This window comes from Tamandua tetradactyla, chromosome 2 (assembly GCF_023851605.1).
Source record: "Tamandua tetradactyla isolate mTamTet1 chromosome 2, mTamTet1.pri, whole genome shotgun sequence".
Taxonomy (NCBI): domain Eukaryota; kingdom Metazoa; phylum Chordata; class Mammalia; order Pilosa; family Myrmecophagidae; genus Tamandua; species Tamandua tetradactyla.
Window position 1 is genome coordinate 173642772 of NC_135328.1, and position 17734 is coordinate 173660505.

A 17734-nucleotide genomic window follows, 5' to 3' on the forward strand; every position below is an offset into this window, starting at 1 on the left:
ACCTCATTAAATAATTGTCCAGAGTCAAAAGCTTTCTAATGATTTCCCCAATTACTGGACCCTAGACAAATGTCCACTGGCCTTGTGACCTTCCTAGGTGATCTCTAGAAATCTAAGTGCGTAAGTGAGTAAGAACTCTGGTTAGTTTTAAAACTTTTTATTGAAATATAATATACAAATATAAAAATGCACATATAAGCATACAGTGTGAGGAGTTTTCACAATCTGAGCATACATATGTAACCCAGATCAAGAAATAGAGCATTACCACTACTATTTCAGAAGCCCTACTGGTGCTTCTTTACCCAAGGATAACCATTATCCTGACTTAATTTTTATCTGTTTTTGAACTTTATTTTAAGTAAATCATATAGCATATACTTTTTGTGTCTGCCTTCATTCATTCAGTATTATGTTTGTGAAATTCATCCACATTGTTTCATATAGTTATAGATTTATTCTCATTGCTGTATAGTATGGCATTGTGTGAGTATTCCAAAATTTATTTATTCATTATTGTCTTGATGGACATTTGGAGAGTTCCCAGTTTTTAATATCACGAACAGTGTTGTAAGAATAGTATTGCAACTATCCAATATGTCTTTGGTGCATGGAGGTATGCCTTCCTGTAGGATACAGATATAGTAGTACAATTGCTCGGGCATTGGCTCGCATATTTTATTACTTTCCTCTTGCTTTCTGTAACAAATTACCACACATAAAATAACTTAAAACAACACAACTTTATTTTCTTACAGTTCTGGACGTCAGAAATCCGAAGTGAGTCTTAGGCGGCTAAATCATGGTGTCTCTCCCATGAGTTTACAAATTCTGTAAAGGCAGACATATTGTGTGCTGTGTGTTTACTGGCATGGATTAAGTGTTTAGAAGAATAAATTGCACATAGTACGTGTAAAATGAATGAACGAATCTTATTTCTGTCACAAGAGTGGCGTGAACACCTAGGAAGGTATTGGCTATGAAAGTACTTCCTAAATTTCAGAACACTTTCAAGGATGCCTTGTGTTGTTCTTCTCAGTAGTCTCTTGCTGGTCCTGGCAAAAAGTCTTTGGGTCAGTCACTGAGGCAGCCTGGAGTTCCCTCATCAGGGAAGGATGTTGGTAGGAAAGTCATATTTGTCCCACTTGAATTATTTCCTTTGAGGAGCATGGGGTGTTCTCTATAGGAAACTGTTTCTGCCTTTCTGAAGAGCAGCCCTAATTACTGGTGATAATTAGTTGCAATTTAATGTCCTCAGGGCAATTTGTGGAGGTGCAAGTTGTATCTCGGCTCTCCAGGATTCCATGTGTTTCCCCTTGATGATTCATTTTATTTCTTTTTCTGTGAAATAAGAGTAGCAGAAGAAAAAGGTGCTTTAATGGGCAAAACCTGAAGGTCATCTTTATAATGGGCCTCCTTTGCCACTCTTGTAAGTACTATTCAGGTGGCTTCAAGCAACTGGGCTTAGAACAGTGTTCAAAGAAGGAAGGAACCATTTACTCTTTCATTTCTTAAACAAATGTTTGAGAATTTTCTGTGCTGAGCATTGAGAAGGCAGAGGTGAGCAGAAATAGCCCTGAAACCCCAAGCCCTTAAGTTGCTCAGCCTAGTAGTGGGAAAGACAAGTATGAAAACAGACAGTTGCAAGGTAGTTTGATGATGATTCTAGAAAGAAAAATGACATTAAAGCATGTCAGCCACTAGTTATTGTTCAGGTACCAGTTAAGATATTTAACATGCAATTTTTCTAATCTTTATAACAAACCTAAAATGTTGTTTTCCCTTTTTTCACAAGAAAAATGAGGCTCAAGTAAGGAATTGGAAAGGTAGAGGCAAGTTTGATGAGTTCACTATAGTTAGGGGTACAGGCAAGTATGATCTTTGCAAACCCTCTCAGCAAAATGCAAACCTAAAGTATTAGTAAAAATTTGTTGTAGCTCAGGTGGTGGGGAAGGGTATCTTATTTTCTACATATACCTCTATCCTCAACAGCTTTCAAGGCATTGCTTCTAACCACATACAGTAGAGAATTCTATTACATGCCATGTTTTCTATTATCTTGTTATACTTTCAGTTATGCTGAACATCTCTTAGAGAGTAGCATCATTGACAGATGCTCTGATGGCCCTCATAATCAAATTCTGGTTTGACTTTGATCTTGTCTCTTACCACTCTAAAAATAGAATGATAATAATACTTCTGTCCTTAAATCTAACCTTCCCCTTTGCTGACAACTTCCCTAGAGAAGAACCTGGCCAAGCATGTGTGCCCAATGGATAAGGTCATTACCCTTCATGAATTGAAGATTTCAAGTTTTCTATTTTCAGTTTCTCTGCTCCTGCCTTGGGTTTTAGAGTACATCAGATTTGGGGAATTATTTATCTTCCATTGTCTTTCATTGGAGGCATTCTTTTCTTTTCTGTCATAAAATTTGGAGCAATGCGTTTTAGAGATGGGGGTGTGATGGTTAAGTTCATGAGTCAACTTGACCAGGTTATGGTATCCAGTTGTTTGGTCAGGCAGGTACTGACCTGACTTTTACTGTGAGGATATTTCATGGATTTAATTCATCATAAATTCATTGCATCTGTGGCCAATTCCATCTACAGTCAACTGAGAAGTTTGCTGTCAACAATGAGAGAAATCTCCTCCAGTCAGTTGAAGGCCTTAAGAGGAGAAGTGATGATTTTAGCAGTCAGAAGGGAGAATTTCCTTCTCTACTTCCACCAGTCAGCTTCTCCTCAGGAATTCATCAAAAACCTTCATCAGAGTTCCCTGCTTGTAAACTATGCCTCAGAATTTGGACTTGCCCACCCCTCCCCCCCAGTGACATGAGATTATTCTCATAAAAATCTCATAATATTCACATGATATTGTCTAGTACAGGAGTACTTTAGCTTGGCAGGAACCTTTGTCTTGGGGATTAAAGAATGGTGGGTAGGGCCTAGGAGGGAGGAAGGAAAGAACTTTTGCTCAGGGCTAACTACAGTTGCTGGGCTTGTGAGAGGTGGAGGAAAGGAAATCCTTCAGTGGAAAGGGAGGCAGGGATTTCTAAAAGACACCTTATTCAGGAATACAAATTAATAGCTACTACCCTCTATTTCCTCAGCATCATCAATGTTTAGTCAATCTTCAAGCAATCCTATGAGATACAGATTATTTCATCAATTTTGCAGGCAAAGAAATGGAAGCTCAGAGATTTTAAGATACTTTGCAAAAATATCATAGCTAGCCAGCTGTGCAACTGAGACTTTAATCTAGATCCTTTTAACTCCAAAGCCTGTGTTCTTTTCACATTATGCTTTTTCTATTTTTATGGGATTAAGCATTCCAGATTAAAATTACTTGAAGTTATTGAAAGTTTCCAAAGCATAATCCTTTTTGTTTTGCTTTAAATGGGTTGTTTGTTTTACATTCCCTTGAGTTTTGGGATAGTATATAGTTAATGAATGAATTAAATAATTGATTAAACTCATTTGTCTATTAACATTATAATAGCATTTCCATTAGTATGAAAATATTAATGTGTTTCAAAGAAGTTTCCTTTGACATTATAATGACTATATTAAAATTTCAAATATAATAATGAAATTCTAATTGTTTTAGAGAAACAATTTTTTTAAAAGGCTATATACAAATTCTCTGAAAGAACTACGCAATGTTCATGAAGTGCCAAAAAGGAATTTTCAGAGAAGTTGATTTGAAAAAAGCACATAATTTTCATTAAATTGGGCTGTAATTGCAAAATAATGATCATTTTAAAAGAATCACTTATTTTGAGTATTTTAGTGAACAAAACAAAAGTTGGCAGGTTAAATGTAGAAATTTAGACAAAGAAATGTAATCCAAATTCAGGTTTATTTAAAGCCTTCCATGACCTTCTTTAAGTGGGTATACAGATGTATTTATTTGTCCCTTCCAATGCACTCTCCACTGTTTTGCATTCTGTATTCTACCCGACCTCCAGGTGGACCAATATGGATCATATCAACAGACTCCCTTGACCTATTAGGGTTCCCTCAACAAGTGTGACAGCAAAAGGTCAGAGGAGGGGAAAAAAGTAAAGTTGGGGGATTTATTTCTCCAGCTTCATCTCTGAGGGGTCAACGTGGCTGGCGGTATCCCTTGACTGAAAGTCATAGCTAGTATACAATGCTATGACTCTGCTGTAAAGTGCACAGTCTTTCAGCTTCTACGATCTAGTAACTACTCCCTTCCCTCACCCCTCTGAGTCCAGATGGTAACCAGTCTCTGGCACTGTCCTATCCCTCCTGGTTTTTCTAAGTCTGCCTGTACCTTTGTAAACATCCTTTCTCATGCTAGCTAGTTGAAGTGTACCATGTAGTTTCCTGCTGGGACAGTATTAACCTCTATGTGGTTATACCTCTGTGGTATAACCTTTGTTTGTTTGTTTGCTTCACAAAATTATAAAATTGCTTCAGTTCAAATACTAAAAGTTTTAGGCAAGTTCCATCAACTCTCTAGACTTTAATTGTATCACCTCTAAATTGGGGATAATACTTTCTATATCCTTCCAGGTCTTTGAGTATTAAATTAAAATAAGTTGGGTAAAGCATTTTGCACTGTTCTTGGCACCTAATAGATGCTCAGAAAATGCTGGTTTCCTCTTCCCTTCTTTTTCAGTGCCCACATTGTTTTGTGAAAGGAGAATATTTTATTTGGGAGAACTGATGGAGAAGGTAAAGCTTCGGCAAATATGATAGAGACATTTTTTGTTGTGCCATCTTTTGGAAAGAGTTGCTAGGACTGTTTAGGCAGGATAAGTGAAGGCTTAAAAGGCATGAGAAATGTTTCATATAAGGAAATAGGGATCATGACAAGGAAGTGAACTTGTTCTGGGTGATCCCAAAGGCCTGAGCTTGGACCAATGAGTGGGAGTTATGATTAGAGACATTTTAACCTGATGAACAAAATACTTTCTTACCCTTAATGATGGCAAAAGATGGCAGTAGCTTCACAGGAAGAAGTGAGTTTTCTGGCATTAGAAATGTTTAAGCCCAGGCTGGGTACTACTTGGCAAGGATACTAAGCCTGGGAACTAAAATAAAAAGCCAGACTAGATAAATAGAGATTCCATCCTCTCCCCAACAATGCAAGACCCAACTATACTATATTTCCAGAAGGAATCATTAACCTGGGTAGGATTCTCAAGTAGTACCCACACTGCAAAGGCTAGGATTTCAAAGTAAGCCTGCTCCTTGGTCTACTCATCTATCCTCATACCTAGACTCTCCACCATCCCCTGCATAGGACTTTAAAAATGGCCTTGAAACCTTGGGTCTGGCTGGCTCCACACATGTCCTTCACCCATCCTCCTCCCCACTCCTTGGTACTCATGTCCATTTTCATTTAATAAGTATTCTTCTACCAGTATGTGCCAGGCCTTTTGCTAGATCCTGGAGAAAAAGCATTCTGTCAATAGGTATTTATTGATTACTTGCCACGTGCAAGGCACTTTCTATATCCTGGAGATACAGTGGAAAAAGACAGGCAAAGTTTTGCTCTCATGAAGCTTTCATTCTAGTGGGTAAGACGCACAATAAACAAATATATACTATAATATCAGGTACTTATAAGTAATGTGAGAAAAGTAGGGTAGGGGAAAGAAATAGAAAGTTATGGAAGAGGGAGTATTTCAGATAGTATGGAATTCAACCAAAAATCTGAATGGAATAAGGGAATGAACCATATGATAATCTATAGGAGAGCATTCTCGGTGGAGGGAAAAGTATGGAATAAGGCCCAGAAATGATTAAAAAAAAAAAACACTTGGCTTATTTAAAATATGTCAAAAAGGCCAGAGTGAGTAGGTGAGCAAGTGGTAAGGATGAGATCTTAGATACAGCTAGGGGTCAGATCGTGCAGAATGTAGCCATGGTAAGGACTTAGGATTTTTCCCTAAACTTTTAATGGGAAGCTACTAGAAAGTTTTCAGCAAGGGAAGAGTTGTGAACTGGTTTGCATGTTTTAAAACATCACTATCCCTGTTAGATAGAGAGGAGACTAAAGGGGGCAGTAAAGAGAGAGGAGCAAGAGTGAAAGAAGGGAGTATAGAGGCTGCTGCAGTGGTCTAGGGGAAAGAAAATGGTAACTTAAGGGAGATAGTAAGGAGGTGACTGCTGTTGTCCAAAGAAGAGAATGCTGGAGCTTGGATCCTAGAGGCCCCTTGCTGAAAACTGACTTGATTCAAGATAGATTTCTAAGGTAGGGTCAAATTAACTCACTGATGGATTTAATGGAATGTGTGAGAGAAAGAAAGGAGCTAAGGATGTCAGCTAGATGTTTGGTCCGAATAACTGGTTAATACAATTGAAAGAAGAAAATCAAGAATTCTGTTTCAGATATGTTAGGTTCGAGATGCCCAGTAGACATCCATGTAAAGATGTCTAGTGGGAAATTCAATACATAGGATATGAGGTATACATTTGGGAGTCTGAAGCATTTAACTGGATTTTGAATCCTCAGGATTGTATCAGAGCATAGGAGGGAGGCAGACCTATTCTGGGTCCTTATTTTCCTCTCCTACCAGTCTGTGAGACCCTGGTAAGAGAGCAGCAGTTTTATTCAGTTATTTCCTAGCACAGGGTAGAGCATATTGGTCAGGAGGCAGTGTAGTCTGCTACAGGTTTGGAGTCAGACATCTCAGGATTCAGATTCTAGCTCTACCATTGGCTGTGTGGCCTTGGGGAAATTACTTAATCCCTTCAAACTTGTTTTCTAATTTTTAAAAGGAGATGTTAATAATAATGAATATAACAGCGCATATTATGTAGTAGGCCCTTAATAACTATTAATTGTTAATAGTCAGATGATCATATTTGTTATTATTACTAATAGGAACTACTATCTTTCCTGGTCTTCCTCCTCTTGTCATCCCTAATTGAATTTGGAATCAAATGATTGCTTCTACGATTCTTTCAATGTCTTACTGGATGCAGAGAACAGCTCTACCTTTATAACTTACACTATCTTTAAATCTATTTATTTATAGAAACCATATCATCATCAGGTTTAATATCTTTAATGTCTTCTTTTCAAAGGAAGGAATTGACTTGGAAAAACAGTGCATGGTCAAAAACTGAGTGATTTTGAAATCAATGTGTCGTAAGAAGCCATCATCTATGTACTTGGCTAATTTTCATCCTTATTTTTCAAATCTACATGGAGAATTCAACACACTTTTAGTTTGAAGATGAGTCTGGTTTTATATAATTAACTGATTCAAAAAGTGTTCCTGTGAAATACAGTTTTGTAAATAGAATCAGATTTCAAATGATAGATTATATGTAAACATTCCTCACACAAAATATATTGTACAGAATATTCTTGATGTACCTATGATGATTTAATTAGATTTGTACATGAAGAATTGTGGGGTGATGTTCACTTAAAAATCAAATATTCTTGTGAAGAGAAAAAATCTTTTTTCCTTTGTTAATTCATTCACCCATTCATTCATAGTTGTTTACGTTTAATGCTGCCAAAACTGCAATATACCAGAAATGGGTAGGCTTTTATAAAGGGGATTTATCAAATTACAAGTTTACAGTTCTAAGGCCATAAAAATATCCAACTAAGGCATCCAGAGAAAAAAACCTTGACTCTGAAGAAAAGACCAATGGTGTTTGGGGTTTCTCTGTCTCATGGGAAGGCACATGACAACATCTTCTAGCTTTTGCTTCCTGCTTCTAGTTTCAAACAACTTCCCCAGGGGCATTTTCTTTCTGTATCTCCAGATATCTCTGTATGTGTCAGCTCCGAGCTTTTTCCAAAATGGTTCCCTCTTAAAGGGCTCCAGTCAGTGGATTGGGACCCACCTTAAATGGGTGGAGCTACAACTCCATGGAAACCACCTAATCAAAAGGACCCACCCACAATTAGGTGGGTTGCATCTCCATGAAAACAACTTAATCAAGAAGATCCCACTCAAAGGATAGGTCTGCCCTCGTAAGATTGGATTAGGAAAAAGAACATGGCTTTTATGGGGTACATAATAGTTTGAAACCAGCACAATAGTAAAATTTTAAGCATCCATTATGTGCAGAAGTACCAAGACAAATAAGGAAAGGTCACTTTTCTCAAGTAATTTCTGTCTAGAATGGGGTGAAATACACACACATATGTACAAGTGCTTGGAAGTGAAATAGATGTTATGATAAAAGTTTTTAGGGAATAGTGGGAGCCTATACCTAACTCATTTAAAAATACTCATAGGTACACCTATGAGTATAATTGAGTGCATTTTTTTTTTCTAGCTTAAAGTCTCTCTCTAATTAGTTCCGGCCAATGAGAGCACTAACAACCAGCAAAAAATGACTGGTGCTGTTTGACCAAAAGAAGAGAGGGGCTTGTCAGTGACTCTGAATGAGGGAAATACTTGTTGCTTGGTGTTGTTTGGAATGGCAACAGTGAGGTCGTGGAGCACTGTGGGAAGCTTTTAAATATTTAGCCTGTGCCAACTCACAATTGAGGTATTTGTGTATTTAACTTGATAGAGAAATGAATTATATATGGGAGTCTTTTCCCATCATTTGCTCTATGTGTGCTGACAAACGTCCCATCATTCTCCAGTAAGCACATGCCATGGGGATTACTGCACGTTCTGCAGCCAATTTACTTGTAGAGTTTTCATCCCATATGCTGCTTTCTCTTTATAGCAGCTGCCTTTTTATTTATTAAAACACAATCACTGAACAGGGAACTTTTCCAGACTCCCTTTTCTCAAAGTGGCATTTTAGAGCTCAGGTTGAATATTCTCCTTAGTGAATTTATAGTTATTCTCATGATTTTGTCTCTTTGAAGTGTAAAGAAGCCCTTGGCAAGCTCAACACAATAGCCAACAACTCCAGTGAAATTTAAATTGTAATTAAAAGAGAAAATATAGTGTTGTACTAAAAATTGAAAGCCAAAAAGTCCACAATTCTATGCCAATTATGAGTGTATTAGGTAAGATTCTGTATATTTTTCCATGGATAATTTCCATACTACACACATATTCTTCCTTGGCCATCTACCTAGGCATGGTTTTGTTAATCTCTTATTTTCCAGAAAGCATATCAGATCAATCTGCCTCTTAATTGACTGTAAGAATTGAGGACTGACTATACTTTGAACTACCAAAGTAAAATATCTTTTCTGGGAATTTAACAGTGATTGAAACTTTAAACTCTCTGATGTCCTATTGTAAACAAAATCTAATTGCAAGAAATATTATTAACAGAAGCCTGCCTGAGAATGCACAGTTCATTACTTTCCGTGTCCTTAGAAAAAAACTACAAAATTTGAGATATGCATATCTGGAGTCATTATAGAGTTTTTTTTGTTTTTTGTTTTTTTTTGCCTTATAGAGTTGCTTGTGCAAAATTGCACTTTGATATAATGCCACTTGCCTTCATTGAAGGGCTCTGTAAAAATAGTGTTATGAAATCTTTTAATGAGTTTACTATAAACATGGTAAGAAAATATGAATGCATGGGAAAAATTTGTCATGTTACATGAGCAGGAAAAATTGTGATTGGTTCATTCTTTCCCCAAGCAACTGATTTATTTTTTATTTAATGAACACTAAGAATTATATGATTGGTTATAGTTCCCTCTTTGCTTTGGCTACTAGGAAGCTCAAATTTAAATCCCTCTCTAATGAGCGCATAGGATCTTGAGTTACACATTTGTTAGAGCTAGCCTTGCTTCAAATTTTGTTTCATTTTCCTACCCATGATTTCTTGTCTTGATTCCATGCTTATTTACTGATTATTCATTTTTATTATATAAATTTCTATAAGTATTCCAAATCTATTTTATACCTACAATTACAAACACACACACACACACACACACACACACACACACACACACAATGTTATTTTTGGTCCTTATGTGGTCAGAGGTCCAGGGAATTAAGTGAATTTTGTTCCCTTTTCTATCTAAATATTTTACACAAAGGAGAGATACTTTTTCTGAGATTTCTAGAATTTTAATGTAAAAGTTGAAAATTTTGTCCAAGGTGAATGTGCATGAAGTTTAGGTATAGGGAGAATCCCTGGCTACCCGAGGGCAAGATTTAGGATTACTACCCAATTTGACTTGTCTTCTCCCCACAATTTGCCCTAAAGGCATCCCTTCCCTCAGGGGGCAGCTAGTCCTATCTCCCCTCTCTATATAGTTGTCAAATTTTGTGTTTTGGAGTCAGAACTGATTTCATATTGGAATTCTTTTTAGGAGCCATGTGACATTGGCACACTACTAAAGTCCTCTGTATTTCTGAACTACTTCATCTTTAAAAAGGGACTAATAGTTCTGATATTCCAAGATCACTGTGAAGGTTAAACAAAGTAGTAGATTTTACAATGGGCTTGGTACACATAAAATGCCCATTAATAGGTGGATATTTTTAATGTAACAAGAACTGTTATTCTTATCTATCTTTTTATCTACTACCTGCCTTCTCTGGGTGCCCTGCAAATCAATACATGATTCTTATCACTGTTCAATTCAATTTATCTATTCAACAAAGAATCATTTTGTCAGAAACTTCTAGACATTGAAATACAAAAACACAGAGTTTCTGCCCTCAAGGAGCTTATACTCTAGTGGTGGGATACAAAAAATTTCAGAGAAACAGGACATCTCAGATGGTGACAAGTGCTTTGAAGAAAACAAGGGAGTGTGAAAGAGTGATTTCAGTTAGGGTCTAGTCTAAATAAAGTGGTCAGGAAAGGCTCCTTTGTTGGGGTGGCATTTGGGCTTACATCTGAAAGATGAGGAGGAGTTTGGGAAAGAGCATACAAGAGAGGAAATAGTAGATAAAAAGTCCTTGGCAGGGAATTGAGAAAGCCTTCCTTACCAAAAGGGGAAGAGACAAAATAAATTTTCAGTGGTGTGAGAGATTGCAGAGTTGAGAGGTTATCCTGGAGGTTGTTCTTACACATTATATAGATAACCCTTTTAGGTTTATGATGCATTGGAGTGGCTAAATGGAAATATCTGAAACTGTTGAACTGTGTTCCAATAGCCTTGATTCTTGAAGACAATTGTATAACTATATAACTTTTACAATGTGATTGTGAAAACTTTGTGTCTGATGCTCTTTGTATCCAGGATATGGATATGTGAGTGAAAAAATAAGGAAAAATAAGTAAATAAATAAATAAATGGGCTAGGGATAAGGGATAAAAACAATTGGATAGATTGAAATACTAGTGGTCAATGAGAAGGAAGGGTAAGGAGTATGGGATGTATGAGTTTTTTCTTTTTCTTTTTTTTCTGGAGTGATTCAAATGTTCTAAAAATTATCATGGTGATGAATATACAACTATGTGATGATATTGTGAACCATTGATTGTATACTATGGATGCACTGTATTTGTGTAAAGATTTCTCAATAAAAATATATTTTTAAAAAAGGCCTTGGGATAGAAATGAACTTGGTGTACCTGAAGAGAGAAAAGGCCAGTGTGACTAGAGTGGAGTGAAAGAGGAAGAAAATGGGGCAGGATGAAGTAAGTAGAAGTCACAAAAGAGGTTTTGTATTTTTTCCCTAGGTGCAAAGGAGGTATTGGAGGTTTCATACAGGTTTGTGAAAAGATCTGTTAACTTTTAAAATCTGTTTACTTGAAAAGTATGCAAAATCCTGGCTCCTTCCTCCCAGGCTTTTTTTCTTAGCTGAGAAAATTCCTTTATATTCCCTTCATTCCTTGATAAGCTGTTATCTACCTTTCAAGGCTCAGATCAAATGGGTATGGCAGACTCTCATGCATGATTCCTCCATGCTCCTTTTATACGTGGCCACACCTCCATCACAGTACTCAGAACACTCTTATTGTTGTTGGGATACTTATATTTCTTACTAGACTGCATATTTCTTGAGGCAGGATTTTCTTATTCGTCTTTAAATCTCCAGTGCTTAGAACAGATGCTGGCAAAGAGAACGTGCTGACTATGTGCTTGAGTTTTGTGTTATTCACATAGAGCTACTTTGCCTTAATTAGGGAGTTGAGAATTAGCTAAAGTGTGAAATTTGTAGTAGTCATGTGGGGCATACTTCCCTTATAGGCAGGGCTGTTAGTCATTTTCTACAGACTGTATCTGTTGCCTGCTATGAATTCAGAGGCACTTTTGATCAGCTGAGGTTTTGCTGTGCATGGCCTCCAGTACAGCCACATTCTCTATGATTTTCAAGAAAAGAGATATAATTTCTGACATAAACTAAGCCAGAAAGAGGAAAATTGCTACCCTTTCCACCCCATTCCTCCAAATATACATTCACCACACTAGGAATCCATTGTCAGCAAGCTAGAGACCTTGGGGTGAACTGAGACTCATGTCTGAGAAATATCACATTCTGTAAAATTTCAGCTCAAAATAACAAGAACCATTGCTGGATTTATTCTCCAAGTCATTCTTGCCTCAGGGACTGACACAAGCCATGCTCTCCTGTAAGTTGTCCATTAAGGTCTCTCTCCTGTTTGCCCTTAGACCCCATCAACTTTGTCTTCTCTTTTCAGAATTTTTTTTCTCCTCTTATTTTCCCCCTTAATGAAATAACTTGTCCACTTGAAGAATACATTCACAATCTTATACTTCAAGACAGAAGATCAGCTTAGAGAGAAGGCCTGGCCTCCCTAACAACCCTACTGTCACAGCCCTCTTCTTTCCACACTTAAGACCACTTTCCCACCCTTCCCAAATTCCAGACATAACTTAAATTTCCCCCTAGAGCCCTCCCAGAAAGAATTAAGCTGTTTGTAAGAGCTTTATATATGTAGCTGGCTGCTGCTCAGTATCATGCCTAGAAAAGGAATCTACCCATTTCTGCTATTTTAGCTAACATTTCTTGAAAGTCTGTTATGTGGACTCTGATAACATTACCTGGTTCTTCTCCCTCCTTTGGTGCCATTTTAGGCAAGGCAGAGGATACAGGAAAGGAAAAGTGATTTGGAAAAAGTAGAGTGTATGTATGATTCATGATATTCAATAGTCTGACACTGAAAGACCCCAAATCCCATTCTTTACATCTGGGTTCAAGGTCCTCTTTAGACCCCTCTAGTGATTCACATATAAAACCTATGCTTCAGCTACCTTTAATACATCTTGCACATTCTCATCTCTGCCCCTTTGCATCTACTACTCCCACTGTCTGAGAAGCCATTCTTCCCACTTGAATTAAACTCCTTTTTATCCCACTGTCAAGATTTAGTTTGAAAGATGCTTCAGGCATCCTTTGCTGACCACCCTACCTATCTCTCCTTTTAACTTCCACATTGCTTAGTATGTCTGTAGAAGAGAGTAATTCTGTTTGACTGTTAGCCTCTGGAATCTGAACTCCTATTTCTGCCACTGACTAGATGTGTGATCTTAGTCAAGCTTTTAAACTACATCTTTTGGTGGACCCCGTACCACATCTCCCCACCACACTCTGTTTCTTATTCAACCCAAGGAATAATTATTGAATATCCTTCGTCACCCTTACATGGAGATAAAATAGGTAGCTGCCTACATGGTGTGATTTAATCTGTAAAATGATCTGAAAATATTTCCTTACTAGTCTTTGGTTAAAGCTTTGAAGATATCTTATAAAACTAATAGCATTATAATGAAGTTCTTAGATTCAGAAGCTCATAGAATGCGCAGCCCTAGAATGATCTTTGAAGAGCAGTAGTTTAATCCTGTTTTGTTTAATATAATCTTGTTTTTAGTTGAGGAAATTGGGTTTCAGAGAGGTAAATGAGTGGCAAAGAGCTTGTATAGCATTCAAAATTTCTTTATTAACATTATTGTCCAACAATTGTGTGTCCAACAGCACAATTCTAATTATCTAGAAAGCATATATGGCTTATGTTGGTGTTATTTTTATCGTCTCCAATTAAATTATTTATGTTTAAGTATATAAGATATGTTTCTTATGTTGGCAAGAATACAACCTATTCTATTTAACTTTAGCAAAAGGAAATAGATTTGAAGGATATTGAGAACTCAGAGAATCAATTAGAGGTGGAGACCTGGACTTAAGGATCAATAGGAAGCAAAGAGCTCTAGAACTAGGTAACAGAAGCCACAAAAGTAAGCTGAGTAAAACAATCTGGTTCAGGATAGAAAGGAACACCAAGTCATTCATAGTTTTCTTTCTGCTCAGTATATAGATTTCATAGGTGGCATACTGAATTGTCCCAGATAGAAGCATATACTACAGCAAGGGAGAGCAGGACCTTTCCTTATAGCACAAGCAGACTATATCTAATGAGAAATGAGTCATTTAAATATAGGAAATCAATTACTGTTAGGAAGAGGAAATTGATGATGAGCAGCCAAAATATAGTAAATGCCCACTACAAGGTTTCCTTCATTCAAATAAAGGGCAGTGGACCATACTGATGGCTTCTAACTACCTGTAGAACATCTATATGCCAGGAGCTTTACAGGTATTTTCTTATTAGATCTTTTGAACAAATCTGTGAGGAAGATACTATCATTCTCATTTACAGATCAGAAAATTGAAAGTAGAAGAGGATAATTCATTTGTCCAAAGTCATATAATTAAATCTCTGGTAGAACCTGGATTCAAATCTGTTTGCCTCTAAAATCTTAAAAAAGTTCTTGCTTCGGCTCTGAGCCTTCATACATGTAAAGGAGTGGCTGCAAATCCTGGTACTTAGTGGGTGCTCTGTCCTGAAGTAGCTGGAAAAATCAGTAGCACTTGCTGTTTCATCTGCCTGTTAACACTTTTCCCCCAGAAATCTACTAGGTTCACTCCTTCACTTTATTCAAATACGAATAGGCCTTCTTGATATCTCTGTATAACGTATCTACCACCCTCCTCCTTTACTTTCACTCCCTATGCTATCTTATCTATTTATAGCACTTATCATTACCTGACATATGTATGTGTCTATTCTCTCCCATAAAAACAGAAGCTCTGATACACTGCTATAACCTCAGCATCAAGAAAATGCTTAATCAATGTTTGATGAATGAATGAAAAACTATAATTGTAAGAGCAGGTCTCAGGTCTGTCTTTAACCTTCAGTGTGGTTTTGGCCCAGTCATTTATTTTTCTTGGACTCAGTTGTAAAATAAACTTGTTGAACCAAATTCAGCCCAACTCCCTTTTGTTCCTTTTCTTGTCATCAGAATTCTGTTTGTTTGTTCTGCCTATCAGGTTTTTCTCTGAGCCTTCTTTTGAAGAGAGCATTTTGTAGCTAAAAAAATGTTTGAAAGATACTGTACTAGATGATCCCTCAAGTCCCATCTCTCTATAAAGGTATAGATGTGTCAGTATCAAGAGTTTATAGACCTCCCAGATAGATTACAGAGAAAGTCTTTCAAAGCACAAATATGCATTTCTTACTGAAAGAAAATAAAAAGTCCTCACCTATTATCCTTCCAGTTCCAAATTTTAGTAAACATGTAGATGGCTTGCAAACTTCATTTACTTATTTCAATTACCAAAGGCTATTTACTGACTTCATTTTATTATTTTAATTAACATATTAACTCTTAAAAATGGGAGGCTGTAAGTACATGAATTCAGAGCTTCTAAGATTAATAGCTCTGGACTGGACTATTTGAAGTTCAGTGGTGAAGAAAGGAAACTACCATTCACAGACAGATGATAGTTACTGAGAAACTGATTTAGACACTGTCTTGTGATGAAGACAAAAATGTCAGTTGATTCCTTTGAATCAGCATTTCAACCAGTTACTTTGGAGTGAATAGCATAAGGGTGCCTCATTGGTGCTTGCATAAGTGCCGGTGGCCTGTAGTTATAGGTTCACTGAGAACATGCTTAAAATCAGTAAGTAGGTCTTCACCGCTTAAAAAACAAAAACAAAAACAGAACATTTTATTTTTAAATACTTTCAAACTTACAGTATAAGTACAAAAATTATAGAAAATCCACACAGAGAATTATAACATGTCCCTAACTCACATACCCAGATCCACCAATTTTAACATTTTGCCGCATTTGCCATATCATTCTATCTATTCATCTATCTGTCATCCATCTGTCTATTTATCAATCCACTTTCTGAACACTTAAGTGTAGGTTATATATATATATCATGCCCCTTGAACACTTAAATCTGCCATGTACATTTCCTAAAAACTTATGTAACTACCCTACATTTAGTTATTGAGCTTAGGAATTAACATTGATATAAATTTTGCAGTCTCTATGCCAGGTTTTTCATATGTCCCAATAATGTTCATTTGAGCTTTTACTCCTCCCTTATTAGATCCATCCAGGATCACATATTGCATTTAATTGTCATTGTCTCTTTACTTGCTCTTCTTTTTTTAATTGTGGGAAATATGTGTAATATACACTTTCTCATCTCAACCACTTGCAAGCATATAATTCAGTAATATTAATCCCACTCAAAATACCCATGCCACCTTTCATTACTCAAACTTCCTATCTCCCTAAACAGAAACCTTATGCCCATAATGCATCAGCTCCTCATTCCTCCAGGCCCCAATCCCTGGACACCTGTAGTCTACTTTCTGTCTGTGCAAGCCTGCATATCCTCCGTATTGTCTTTGTAATTACCATGAAGTTTAAATTTAACATCCAAAATCTATAACAATCTTACTTGCTTTGATACCGATTATCTTCAATAATACACACAAACTATATTTTTTACCTTCTGCTTCCCCCACTCTCATGTGGTTCTTGTCAAAAATTACATATTTATACATTATTAGTCAAAAACCACTGATTTCTCCTTACATTTTACACATCTATCTTTTAGATCCTGTAAGGCATGAAGAATGGAGTTACAAACCCAAATTACAACACTACTGGCATTTATATTTATCCATGTTATTATTCTTACTGAAAATCTTTATTTCTTCATGAGGCTTTGATCTGTGCCTATTGTCCTTTCTTTTCAACCTGAAGAACTCTTGTTAACATCCCTTGTAGGGCTCGCATCATGATGACATACTCCATTGGCTTTTGTTTATCTGGGAATGTCTTAAATTTTCTCTCATTTTTCAAAGACAGTTTTGCCAGATCTAGAAATCCTGGTTGGCTTTTTCTTTGCCCAGCACTTTAAATATGTCATTCCCCTGCCTCTTGCTTCCATAGTTTCTGATGAAAAGTTGGCATTTAATCTTATTGAGGCTCCTTTGTATATGACATGTTGCTTCTCTCTTGTAGCTTTCAGAATGTTCTCTTTATCTTTGGCATTTGACAGTTTAATCTTAAATCTGCCATGTACCTTTCCTAAACACAAGGATATTCACTTATGTAACCACCCTACATGCAGTTATTGGATTTAGGAATTAACATTGATATAAATTTTGCAGTCTGTATGCCAGCTTAATTATGTCACAGTGCAAGTCTATTTGGGTTTGTGCTGTTTGTGGTTTATTGAGCATCTTGGATGTGCATATTCATGTCTCATTAAATTTGTGGAGTTTTCAGCCATTCTTTCTTTGAATATTCTTTCAGCCCCTTTCTCTCTTTCTTTTCTCCTTCTGGAACTCTGATAATGCCTATATTGGTATGTTTTATGGTGTCATACAGATTCCTCAAGTTCTGTTCACATTTCTTCATTCTTTCTTCTTTTTGTTTCTCAGATTGGTAGGTCTCAGTTGTCTTATTTTCAAGTTCACTGAGTTTTTCTTCTGCCAGCTCCAATGTGCTGTTGAACTCTCTAGGGAACATTTAATTTCTGTTACTGTGGCCTTTAAATAATTTCCATATCTCTAT

At 36.6% G+C, this 17734-nt stretch overlaps 1 protein-coding gene across 12 annotated transcripts in view; it reads left to right on the plus strand.

Moving 5' to 3' along the window:
- Window positions 1–17734, plus strand: part of LOC143674264 (BEN domain-containing protein 5) — a 1810590-nt gene that overhangs the window by 1084340 nt on the left and 708516 nt on the right. Inside the window, exon 1 of one of the 12 annotated variants that reach the window (XM_077149731.1) lies at window positions 7061–7125. The exons of the other annotated variants lie outside the window; for them this stretch is intronic. The gene's annotated coding sequence lies outside the window, so the exon portion shown is untranslated. Of the gene's footprint in view, window positions 1–7060; window positions 7126–17734 lie in introns of those variants that run through there. 12 annotated transcript variants of the gene reach the window in all.